General features: G+C 41.5%; 1 protein-coding gene across 6 annotated transcripts in view; it reads left to right on the forward strand.

The window, feature by feature from the left end:
- pak5 (p21 protein (Cdc42/Rac)-activated kinase 5) overlaps window positions 1-12,575 on the forward strand; it is a 209,070-nt gene that overhangs the window by 79,265 nt on the left and 117,230 nt on the right. The window contains exon 1 of one of the 6 annotated variants that reach the window (XM_080200032.1): window positions 7,821-7,903. The exons of the other annotated variants lie outside the window; for them this stretch is intronic. The gene's annotated coding sequence lies outside the window, so the exon portion shown is untranslated. Of the gene's footprint in view, window positions 1-7,820; window positions 7,904-12,575 lie in introns of those variants that run through there. 6 annotated transcript variants of the gene reach the window in all.

A 12,575-nucleotide genomic window follows, 5' to 3' on the forward strand; every position in this document is an offset into this window, starting at 1 on the left:
TGAGATGTGTGTTCCCACGTATTCAAATAGCTTAGCATGCAATACATGTCATCTAGGAGTGAGAGGGATAGGAAACAAGATGATCGTAAAATCATAGAATCCCTATAGTGCAGAAGGAGGCCATTTGGCCCATTGGATCCGCACCGACATCAATCTCACCCAGGCCCTATCGCCATAACCCATGCATTTATCCTACTAGTCCCTTGACAAGTAAGGGGCAATTTAGCATGACCGATCAACCGAACCCGCACATCTTTGGACTGTGGGAGGAAACCAGAGCACCTGGAAGAAACCCACTCAGACATGAGGAGAACATGCAGATTCTGCACAGACAGCAACCCCAAACAGGAATCAATCCCAGTTCCTGGTGCTGTGAGGCAGCAGTGCTAACCACTGTACCGCCATGCTGCTCCTGGCATGAAGAAGCTCAACTTTATCTCAAGAATGATGGTCATGTGGTAATTGAGTATTTTTGATCATTTTCTCCATCTCTATAGATGTGCTAAAATACACCACATCTGTGCAAAGACCAATGACAGGAGAACTTCAGGCCACCTTGGAATGCAGCAGCTCTGAGCTGCTTCTCTCCCTAAGCTGTGTGGTTAACCATGATATGGACATGCTGGCATTGGACTGGGATGGGCACAGTAAGAAATCTCACAACACCAGGTTAAAGTCCCAACAGTGAAAATGCTGGAATATCTTAGTAGGTCTGGCAGCATCTGCAAGGAGAGAAAAGAGCTGATGTTTCGAGTCCGGATGACACTTTGTCAAAGCTGGACTCAAGTTGGACAAAGTTGGTCGTCTGGACTCGAAACGTCAGCTCTTCTCTCCTTACAGATGCCACCAGACCTGCTGAGATTTTCCAGCATTTTCTCATTTGGTTTCAAATTCCAGCATCCACAGTAATTTGCTTTTATTAAAGTCCAATAGGTTTTTTGGAAGCTTGAGCTTTCGAGCCTTGCTTCTTCATCAGGCAAATCAGTGCTCCAAAAGCTCGTGATTCCAGATGAACCTGTTAGACTTTAATCTGGTGTTGTGAGATTTCTTACAGTCTGCTTAAGACGGTGCTTGGAGAAAATCCACTAACAGCTCCAAGTACCTTGTCCTTAATCTTGAAAAGACTCTTCTCTGTGTTTGCTAGCAAAGTAGCCAATGTATAAGTCGGAAACCTCCCAAGTAGGTATTGCTATAGCTTCTGTGAAGGTTATATGCATAAATCAACTCTACAGTCCAGTTCGTTAAATAATGTTGGAACTTGGTTTATTCTAGTCTTATTTCAGAATAGAATGTATCATCTTGGTTGGCAGTTTTGTACAAAACAAACTCCTGTGTATATCACAGGCAAATGATGCTCCGTTCAGCGGAAACACATGGTGGCACATAAAATTGTGGTACCTGCATGTTCCCCAAGGGAAAATGAAACTTGAACACAGTGTTTAATAGAAATGATGGATTGAGGCTGCGGACTATTTGTCAAAGCAAATATGACGAATGCCGTACCCCATATCTTAGATAATAAAATTAAGGCTCGTATTATTATGATCTTGAAAGGAAAATAGCTGATACTGAACTGCCACAAAATTGCAAGTGTATTGAAGTGTGAAGTTACTGGTTTGTCTAAGCCATTCCTTGGTTTGCTCTATAACTGTTGGGCAGTACAACCAGAGAACAGTATGTTATCTGGAACAAATTCTTGTAATGCCAAGCAGTTCAGCCTCTCAATGTCTCAAACGATGACATTATTTGCATAACCCACTACATCCAGTTATGAATGTGACAAAAACAGGATGTTCATTCTGTGACAAACTGGGACAAGCTCAATCTTTCACGGTGGCACAGTGCTTAGTACGGCTACCTCACGGTGGCAGGGACACAGGTTCGATTCCCAGCTTGGGTCTCTGTCTGTGCAGAGTCTGCACGTTCTCGACGTGTCTGCATGGGTTTCGTCCAGGTGCTCCAGTTTCCTCCCACAGTCCAAAAGACGTGCTGGTTAGGCGCATTGGCCATGCTAAATTCTCCCTCAGTGTATCTGAACAGGCATGGAGTGTGGCAGCTAGGGGACTTTCACAGTAACTTCATTGCAGTGTTGATGTAAAGCCTACTTGTGATACAAATAAATAAACCTTACTTTATCTTTATTTCAGAATTTTTAAACAGCTAGTTATAAAATTGAAGCTGTTTTTACTGACCAGATTTCGGACTTGAGCCTGTTTGTCTTCAATGCCTCAGGGCTCTCATCCTCTGACTCAATCAAGTTCCGCCTGATCAAAGAACTAATAGACAGCAGGAGCTGCAAAAGATGTGAACGCACAATAGCGGGCAGTTCTCCAGCAGATGATTTTGTGATGTTGGAGTTTGTGCCAATTTGCTGTCAAATGTCTCATGTTGCCTGGCACTTTGAAAATTACCTCAAAATACCTACAATCTGCTGTTTGTATCTGCACACTGAAGCACGTGTACAGGTGCAATTACATTGGGTGACGTAGTGATTAGCACTGCTGCCTCACAGCGCCAGCGACCCGGGTTCAATTCCGGCCTCGGATCGCTGTCTGTATGGGGTTTGCACATTCTCCCTGTGTCTGTGAGAGTTTCCTCCCACAGTCCAAATATTTGCGGGTTAGGTTAATTGGCCATGCTTAGTTGACCCCAGAGTTAGGGGATTAGCAGGGTAAATATGTGGGGTTGCAGAAATACGGCCTGGGTGGGATTGTGGTCTGTGCAGCTTGATGGGTCAAATGGCCTCCTTCTACACTGTAGGGATTCTATGATTCTTTTGATATTGAATCTCCAGCATTTATTTAGATATTTTACAAAAGGGCATAGTCCTAAACTTTGAACAGAGAGGTTGAAAAGCTAGTTCAGATTTAATTACTTTATGTAGAGGGCTTTGAATATGTGGAATTTTGATTTGTTTTGATTTGATTTATTATTATTACGTGCATTAGTATACAGTGAAAAGTATTGTTTCTTGTGCGCTATACAAAGCATACCATTCACAGAGAAAGAAAGGAGAGAATGCAGAATGTAGTGTTACAGTCATAGCTAAGGTGTTGAGAAAGATCAACTTAATGCATGGCAAGTTCATTCAAAAGTCTGATGCAGCAGGGAGGAAGTTCTTCTTGAGTCGATTAGTATGTGACCTCAGACTTTTGTACCTTTTTCCCAACGGAAGAAGTGGAAGAAAGTATGTCAGAGGTGCATGGGGTCCTTGATTGTGCTGGCTGCTTTTCCGAGGCAGCGGGAGGTGTAGACAGGTGGATGGGAGGCTGGTTTGCTTCATCTGGAATTTGTTCATGACCTTTTGTAGATTCTTGTGGTCTGGGGCAGAGCAGGAGCATGTTAAGCTATAATACAACCAGAAAGAATGCTTTCTATGGGTTATCTGTAAAAGTTGGTGAGAGTCGTAGCTGACGTCCTTAATTTCCTTAGCCTCCTGAGAAAGTGGAGGCATTGGTAAGCTTTCTTAACTATAGCTTCAGTGGGGAGGAACTAGGACAAGTTGTTGGTGATTTGGACGCCCAGAAACTTGAAGCCCTCGGCCATTTCCACTTAGTGCTCATTGATGTAGACAGGGGCATGTTCTCCTTTACGTTTCCTGAAGTTGATATCTAGTACTTGTATGCTTCGTCTCAACTGAAAATTCAAGAGTGCATGGCTTGTGCTGACTTTTGTCAGAAAACACTTGATACTGGCTGTCAATTAATAATGGAAAATACAAAGTCATGACGATAAAAATTCTAAACTGAATTATTATACTGGAGAAAGTATAAGAGAAGGATTTAAAGGTACTCATGTAAGTTGGTGAAGCCGTCAGTACAGTGTGAAGCGAAGAGCAAAACAAAGATCTTGGTCAATAAAGCAAAGGAATGGAGCCAAGCATAAAGTAATGATCCAGTTTGAACTGACTGCTGGTTTAGCCCCAGAAGGAGCACTGTTTACAATTCCGATTACAGTAGTAAACTAATAATCTTGTGGGAAGGATATTCAGGCATTGGAGAAGATGAAGCAAATAGCTACTAAGTTCGTAGCTAGGCATCTTAACTTCACAAAGTGCTTCCTTTTTCACCAATTACATTTCATAAGCTTCTGAGCTGAGCAGTACTGCTCACCACCTCGGTGTTGTGTTTGACCCACAACAATCATTTATCATCATTGCCAAGAATGCCCACATCCACTCCATCCTGTGATGTGATCCTGCCTTGTTTCATCTGCTGCTGAAATCTTTACTCATGCCATTGTTACCATCAAAGCTCTTCTCACAGGCCTCCTCTTTTTCATCTTATATCATCTAGTGCTCATCCAAGCCTCTGCTTAATTCACTCCAAATTTCATTCACCCTTCGCCCCTGTGTTTGATAATGTTCACCAGCTCCTTGTCCAATAATGTCTCAGTTTTAAAATCTTCATCCTTGTTTCCATATCCCTCCATGATCTCATCCGTCCTTAACCAGTACCGCAAGTCTTTGCAATCTTTACACCCTTAGTTATGGCCTGATTTCTCCTCCTGTGGATCAGAATCAATAATGTTTTTAATTGACTCCTGGCTCCTTGGGATGTTTTACAACATTAATTGCATAATTTGAACATGTGTATTACAGAAGCTGTGAATGCTTACATTGGAGAATAGAAGATTAGGGTTATTTTGTTTATATACTTAAGATCCTAAATGCAAGAAACAAGATAAATATTAACCTGTTTCACATATTCATAGATTCTACAAAAGGGTATAGCCCTAAACTTTGACAGGGAGGTTGAAAAGATAGTTCAGATTTAATTACTTTATGCAGAAGGTGGAATTAACTTGCACAGGGGACCATGGGCTGATTTATATCAATGAATGAAAGGAAGGGATAAATATTTGAAACTTTTGATCAATATTGTCAGAAAAATTTTTTACATGCATATTTTATCTATACACCGTGGGACTAGCCAGAGAGTTCTTACTGGCCCTTTGATGTCCTGTGTATTCCTTAAAGCTGTTAACAGATTTTATCACTTTGTTGAATGGGCATGTATGGTTGGTAGCCATCTGAACGAGCAATACAGGGGTGTACAATTAGTCCAACAGTTGAGAAACAGTTGGCTAATGATTTTTTTTTTGAAGCACCAACAACATGGTGATTTCCTTGCCTAGTGCCGTACTTTCCTTTAAGATGTTTTTGTCAATGGGAGTATTTAGCTAAAATCCAAGAATAAAGATTGTATCACCATTGTAGTAGCTGCTACTTCCTTCAACAATATAAAATTCTATATCTGCATTCTAAAACTGGATGTGATGTTTTAGGAAAGGCAAGTGTTTAAAATTCATATTTCCAAACCAATGCAAATACTGTAGTATACAGCCCCATCTTTGACATTTGTCTGTTACACACGTTAATGACATTTAAGAAAATATGTTAGCAATGGTTGGGACTATAAATTGCAAGGATATCTTAAAAGTATATCAACATTTAATCTTGATTTGTGAGAGATTCACAAAATGCTTCAACCTTCACTTTTATCTTTTACATAACCTTGAGAGAATCTGTGTCAGGAAGTCTGGCGTATTGACCTTTAGGGAAGCTTTTGTCAGGGTTGACATTTTCAAGGGGAGACATTTGGTACATGAATGTACAATTTTCAATTACAGTGCCAACATTTTTCCTTGAAATCATTGAAAACAACCATCACTTAATCACTACCCACATGCAACTTCTAACCATTACACAGAACCAAACACTTCCATTATGCAAACCATTATGATGGAGTTGAAGTTTATCAGGAATTGTAATATAGTTAGTTGTGTCTACAAAGTGATGAGTTCCTTAGCAAGTGCCTTGCTGTGTTTATGACATGGGTGTACAGCGAAATAAATGATCAGGTAATGAGTTCAATTTTTAGTTTGATAGTTGGAGATGAAGCTTGTGTTACAGAACAAAATGGCTGCCTCTTATGGATACAGCACAGTTCACGTAACTCAATTTTGATAGTCTAGCCTTGGCCTGTTAAGTAATGTTGATTGAGGGATAAATGATAGTCGGAGCTCAAGAAGAATTCCCCTTCTCTGTTTGAGCAGTGCCACAGGACCATTTACACCCAGCTGAGAGGGCAGCTGGGACATTGGCTTATCTCATTGAAAAACTGTAATGCATTGAAGGAGTACTGTACTAAAGTGTCAGCCTAGATTATCTGCTCAAACCCATGTGCTAACATTCCTGTTAGCTTTTCCTCCACCATTCCACTCTCCATTCTGCAACCTTTATAACTCTACCCACTGTTCCCAGATCAAGACATCTCTCTCTATAGTTGGATCAATTGATTAGTCATAGAGGTTTTCGGCCCAACTTGTCCATGCCGCACTTTTTTTTTGAAACCTCTAAGCTAGTCCCAATTGCCCCATATCCCTCTTTACCCATCGTACCTATGTAACTATCTAAATGCTTTTTAAAAGACAAAATTGTACCTGCCTTTACTACTGCCTCTGGCAGCTAATTTGGTCAAACCTTCCAGACGTTGAGACCCCTCCATAGTACTGCTGAATCCCAGGAATTGTTCAGTAAATCAAACGCCCATTTCTAATACCAGAAACTAAAGTTTATTCCATTAGTCACAAATAAGTTTATATTAACACAGCAATGAAGTTACTGTGAAATTCCCCTCGTTGCCACACTCCAGTGCCTGTTCGGGTCAATGCACGTAACCAATATGTCTTTCAAACTGTGGGAGGAAACCAGAGTAACTCGGAGGAAATCGACGCAGACACGGGAGAACGTGCAAACTCCACGTAGACAGCGACCCAAGCCGCAATTGAATCTGGGTCCCTGGCGCTGTGAGGCAGCAGCACCAGCCATTGTGCTACCATGCCAACCATACCACCAGCAATTGCAGCAATATCCAAGAACCGGAGCATGGCGACTTCTTGCGCGTGTCCTCAGCATACCTTATAACTCTTATCTTTTACTCTGGTTCTGTGCTTTTAAAACTGTATTCTAACTCTTTCAAACTCACTAACAATGTTCTGTTTCAATCGCTTACAGATTTGAAGTTGAACTTTCTCTACACCCTAGCTATGACTGTAACACTATACTCTGCACCCTCTCCTTTCCTTCTACCTGTGTTATCAGTGAACAGTATGTTTTGTATAGCATGCAAGAAACAATACTTCTCGCAATATCCCAATACATGTGACAATAATAAATCAAATCAAAAAACTGCTCAGGCCCTTCTGAATGTTGCCAAACCTCAGAACATCAACCTGAACCCTTCCCCCACCACTACTAAACCTTACATGCTTTAAGCAACCCAATTCCATTCACTCTGTGTAGGTGTGTTTCGAATGAGTTAAAAATTTCATACGAGTTTATGTTCAATATGCCATGTGTTGCTTACCATTTTATGATGCTTATGAGTTTCAAAAAAGGTGAATAAAAATGGAACTGTAATATTTCAAGTATCCTTTTCACTATGTTTGCTCCAAAAGGATTTGGAAATGAGTAATTGTTTAAATGTTGGGCGCCTCAGTGTATTTGCAAGTTTTTTTGAAAAGCACCCAAGATGACAGAAGGTTAACATACTAATGGGCTAGTCATTGAAGTGGTTTCCCCTGAAGTTGTAAACAATAAATAATTCATTAGCCTGTCTCAATAATAGATAACAGTTCATACGCATTATGTTGAGAGGTCCTTGGTCCTGGACACTCGGCAGGGGTTATCTGGCACAAGTCTTCCTCACATACCGTGCATGCTAGAAAATGAACACAAAATGGCAGAAGCCCTCTGACAGATTTTTAAACTAAATACTGTGAGGGCTGACCAAAACACAGGAGGCTTGTTAGAAGTTGGTTTATGTTAAGCAAGCAGGACCACTCCTCTGGGGAACCATTTGTATTACTTGGTGAAGGCAGTTTGCACTAATTTATATCGGTGAGTCCGATCGTTACTGCTTAACGATTTATATCTGACCTTATCTTAACTTGTTTTCTCAGTCTGCATTAGAAAGGATTAGGCAAGGCCATAGAACACTAGTGGGGTACTATTGTTATAACCTGTCATACTGTTGCATAGTTCAGTCTTGGGCAGTACAGACTCATTAATCAACTCAAGCCACTCAAAACACACAGCAACGACTCGCGCCACTATAGCCAAGATCCAAATTTCCGATATCAATTAGGTATGAAGGTGGGGGGAGAAAAATGACTTGTGTTGGTATAGCATTTGTCACAAGCACAGGGCATTCCAAAGCAATTTACTATCCCTTCTGAAGTTTAGCCAATGTTGTGAAGCCGGCAATGCGGCAGTCACTTTGCACGCAGCAAACCCCCCAAAAAAAGCAATGCGATAATGACCAGAAAATCTGTTTCTGTGATGTTGATTGGGGGTAAATTATGTTGAAGACACCAGGGATACTTGCCCTGCTCTTTGAAATAGTGAAGCAGAGTGCAAGACCACCAATTGTATACCTTGCATAGAAAAGTTAAATCACCACCCTTTAATTCTCAAATTAGAGAGTAAACCTTTGCTTCAGTTTTTGTAAGTAGATCATAAAGCCCAAGGCCTTGCCCAAATTCAAAATATGTGTTCCAATTTTATGAAGTTCTGTACCAGGAACATTACATTACATACATACTACCCTCTGATTATCAATCAGTATGTCTTTTTCATGGAATTTTCCTGTTCCAATAATTGCACACTTTTTTTCTATCATGTTCTTGGCAGCTAGTTGAGTTTGTTTTGCTCTCATTTCACTTTCCTGCTGTGCCGGTCCAGCCCACAGCTTTCTTTGGATATCATACAAAGTCTGTTTCCTCGCTGCCGATTCCATCCCTGTCCCTGGCAACTGTCTCAGGTTGAATGAGACATTTGCCACCTTGATGTTTGCATTTAACCCTGAGATGAGCTTCCAACCATAAATCTGTGCTGTTACTGAGAATACATATCTGTGACACCACCTGGCTCTGCCCCGCTTCAATCCCTCTGCTCATAAAACCTTCATCCATTTATTTAATGTTTTTAAATTTCATTATTCCAAAGGACTTCTGGCCAGCCTGTAGTTCCAGCAGGGCCAATGACAGCAATGATCAGGACAGGGACTGCAAGCCAAGCCCCAGAGTCAAGAACCAGGTTAGTGCGAGAGAGTCTCAGCAGAAAGAGGTAATGAGGCTCAGAGAGATAGGGTGCAAAGAATAGGGTTCTTGATGGAGAGGCCAGGGGAGTGAGAGGTGGGAGCACCCATGAGGGACAGACCTTGTGGAACATGGGAGTGAGCTGTGCCTAATGTGAAAAGGGGGCTTGGAGGGAGCCGCTCCCTTCTTTCCTGCCCGAGGTACATGAGGCGGGGTGGGAAGCAGCCCTTAAGTAGCTGATAACTGGTCACTTAAACGCCTCAATTGGGGTGAGATTGGGGCTGGCTGGTTGGCTGCCCTCGGCCTTGTCTGCCCTATGTAAAATTATGCGCAGGTTGGGCAAGGGTGGGCAGACAATGGGAAAACTACCCGAGAACTTTCAAGTGTTCCCCCGCCTATAAATCTGTAAGTGGGGGACCGTTAAAATTCAGTCCCTTTTCTCAATAATCTCCACTGAACTTAAAATTCTTCGAGTTATCTGTACGCTACTAATTTTGGCTGCTTAAGGATTTTGATTGCTCCGTTATCAGCATCCATGCCTTCAGATCTTAAGTGCTGGAATTCCCTTTGCAAATCTCGTCATCTCTACCTGCCTCTCTTTCTCCCTCTTTAAGCCATGCTTTAAAATCTGCCTCTTTGACTACGTTTTTGATCCTCCACCCTAAAATATCTTGCATGGTTTGGTGTCAAATTTTGTTTGATCACACTCCTGTGAGGCATTTTATTATTTTAAAGGCACTGTATGAATGAGATAGTTGTAACTGAGTACAGTCATAGCAGATCAGCTGTGATCACGTTGGGTACTCATCAGCCTTTTGTCCGATCAGTCCAGAAAGTATTCAGTGCTGGATTTCAGAGGGAAAAAGAGCAGGCGCTAACTTGCTGTGTCAACACAATTTGGAAAGTGCACATACAACAAGAAGTTAAAATGAAATACTGAAAGACATGCATTGTCCATGCTTAAAGTTCATGTGGGAAATTTGCTGATAAAATTCAGTCAGTGCTACAGGTGGAAAAAAAGAAAAAGTGGTGATTGTGGCAGATCCAGTGAGGATGAGACTGAAAGCAGTAAAATGCTCTTAAGCATGTAGGTGCCAATTCTCTCAGTCCACTGCACTGCTCTAGTAGCATAGCGGGCTGGGAGACATAAGTGGGGACTGTTTCGTGGACTTCCTGCTGGGCATCACGGCCTCAGAGTTTCTGCAACCAAGAATTTTAGCATAGTTGGCTCCATGCCAGAAATCGGCGTGGAGCTGACTTCAGTATTGAAGTTCACAGTTATATCTTATTAGCAGTCCCAGGACTGAAGTCTTCGGGGAGGTTGGGGTGGGTGGTGGTGGTGCATAGGGACTGTCGAAGGGAAGGGGAATCGGGATTAACAGGAGGCCAGCTGTCACAGAGGTTGCGGGACTGGCCACCGATTGGGAAGGCCAAAAATCTGGAGGTTAGCAAGGTGGGGCCAGTGTGCATTGTGCCGATCTCCATGCTGACAGATTGGCGCACGTGCAGTGGCTCGCTCAGCACTATGCTGCTGGCCTCCTGGGTGGGATTAGGCCTCACCCCTAGATTTCCAGAGTGAATTGCACTGAGGCATTTTGTGATGCACTGAATGTCGGAGATTTGCTCTGAAAATCATGCTTGAAAAAAACCGACAGGTGGTTACTCCCATTTTCATGCAAATTGAGGACTTAGAATTTGTCTGGGAGGATCCCGGCTGTCACGTTATCAGTGTTACAGCAAGTTAACATTTACATTCATTTTCCCCATGCAATAATTGTGATCTTGTATATCAATAGGTAAGTTTGTACAATTGTATAATAACAATTAATTTTCCTTAATTATAGCTCAAACACATTGCATTCTCAAAAAAAAACACAACATTTTTATATTTCAAAACATATCAGAGAACGTATTTTGATAGATACTTAACATGAGGCCAAGACATTCTGAAAATTGTATAAAGATTTGGAAGTGGTGATTAGAAATATTCTTTCAGTGAGTTTAATTGCAATTTGAGGAAGAACAAAATCCATCCAGAATTTACACTGAGACCCAAAAGATCAAATCAGAAAATTACACTGGTGGAAAGTAAGCGCTGCAATTATTATTTCATTTCCACTTATCAACATTTACCCTATTAAAGGCACTGAAATAGGGCACAAAATGGAATTATGAGTTTTCCGCATTGCACTTAAAATCCTGGTGGAATTCACACTTTTCACTCCAGTTAAACAGTGAGTATATAAGTAGTTCATTGGCTATTCAGCACTTTGAAATGACCTGAGGTCAAGCAAGGTGTTATAAAAATTCAGGAAATCCATTTTGATGCATAAACTTGCAGCAGTGGATTTTCTACCTTTGCGTGAAGTTCTCTGCTGCTGTCTCTTCATGAAGATGAATGGTTGCTTCATAGCTGTTTGCGTGCTGTTTCGAAATATCTGTTTGTATGGGGCTCGTCAAACTAAGTAAATACAGGGAAAACCAGAATTTAGAGAAACAATTGGCACCTTTACCTCTGCTATTAGAAAGTTTAAAACAAAACATAGATCTTAAAAAGTTTCTTTTCCATCTCTACCAGATTTTGGTTTCTGCAATTTATACCATTCTTCAATTAGAATCATAGAATCCTGCAGTGCAGAAGGAAACCAAGGTAACCCCATGCATTTACTCTATCTAGTCCCCCTGACACTAAGGGGCAATTTAGCATTGCAAGTCCACTTAACCCATCTTTGGGCTGAGAGAGGATACCAGAGCACCTGGAGGAAACCCACACAGACACGGGGAGAACGTGCAGACTCCACAGACAGTGACCCAAGTTGGGACTCGAACCCGGATCCCTGGCGCTGTAAGGCAGCAGTGCTAACCACTGTGCCACCGTGCCACTTCAGTTAGGCAGGCAAGTTATATGTGCTTACTATTCAGATGACGCTGTTGCTCTGCACGTGAGAACTTTTGGAACAGGCTCACTTGTCCTCCAATTCTGGGCTTTTCACCCTCAACTATCTCCCAAACGGGAACTAGCCATTCTATAATTTTACACAACGCTTTTGAAATTGTGCCCCACACAGAGAGAAGTTAGGTATTTGCTTGTCGTTTTGTATAATGGATTTCTCCAAGTGAGAAGTTGACTGGATGATTTTTAGTTAGAAGCTACAATGAGTTGTAGTTCGCTGACAAGACAGCATATTTGTCATAGAATCATTCAGTACCGAGCTATCTCAACCAAATTTTAAACTGGAGAAAGAAATGAATACTTTTGTAATCAAAGAAAATCCATTGGAACTGATTTAGAACATGGTTTTTCTGAGACAAATTGACGAATCACTAGAATTTCCAATTGCACACTGTAATGTACAGCTTTATGAAAACACTACAGAATAAGTCATGAAAATGAATTCCAGGAATACACATACATAAAATGTATTGTACGCAAGTGAGTTTGCAAGCTTCTATCCCTCCCCCTTCCCATCAGA

This window comes from Carcharhinus amblyrhynchos, chromosome 12 (assembly GCF_965287045.1).
Source record: "Carcharhinus amblyrhynchos chromosome 12, sCarAmb.v2.hapA, whole genome shotgun sequence".
NCBI classification, from domain to species: Eukaryota; Metazoa; Chordata; class Chondrichthyes; order Carcharhiniformes; family Carcharhinidae; genus Carcharhinus; species Carcharhinus amblyrhynchos.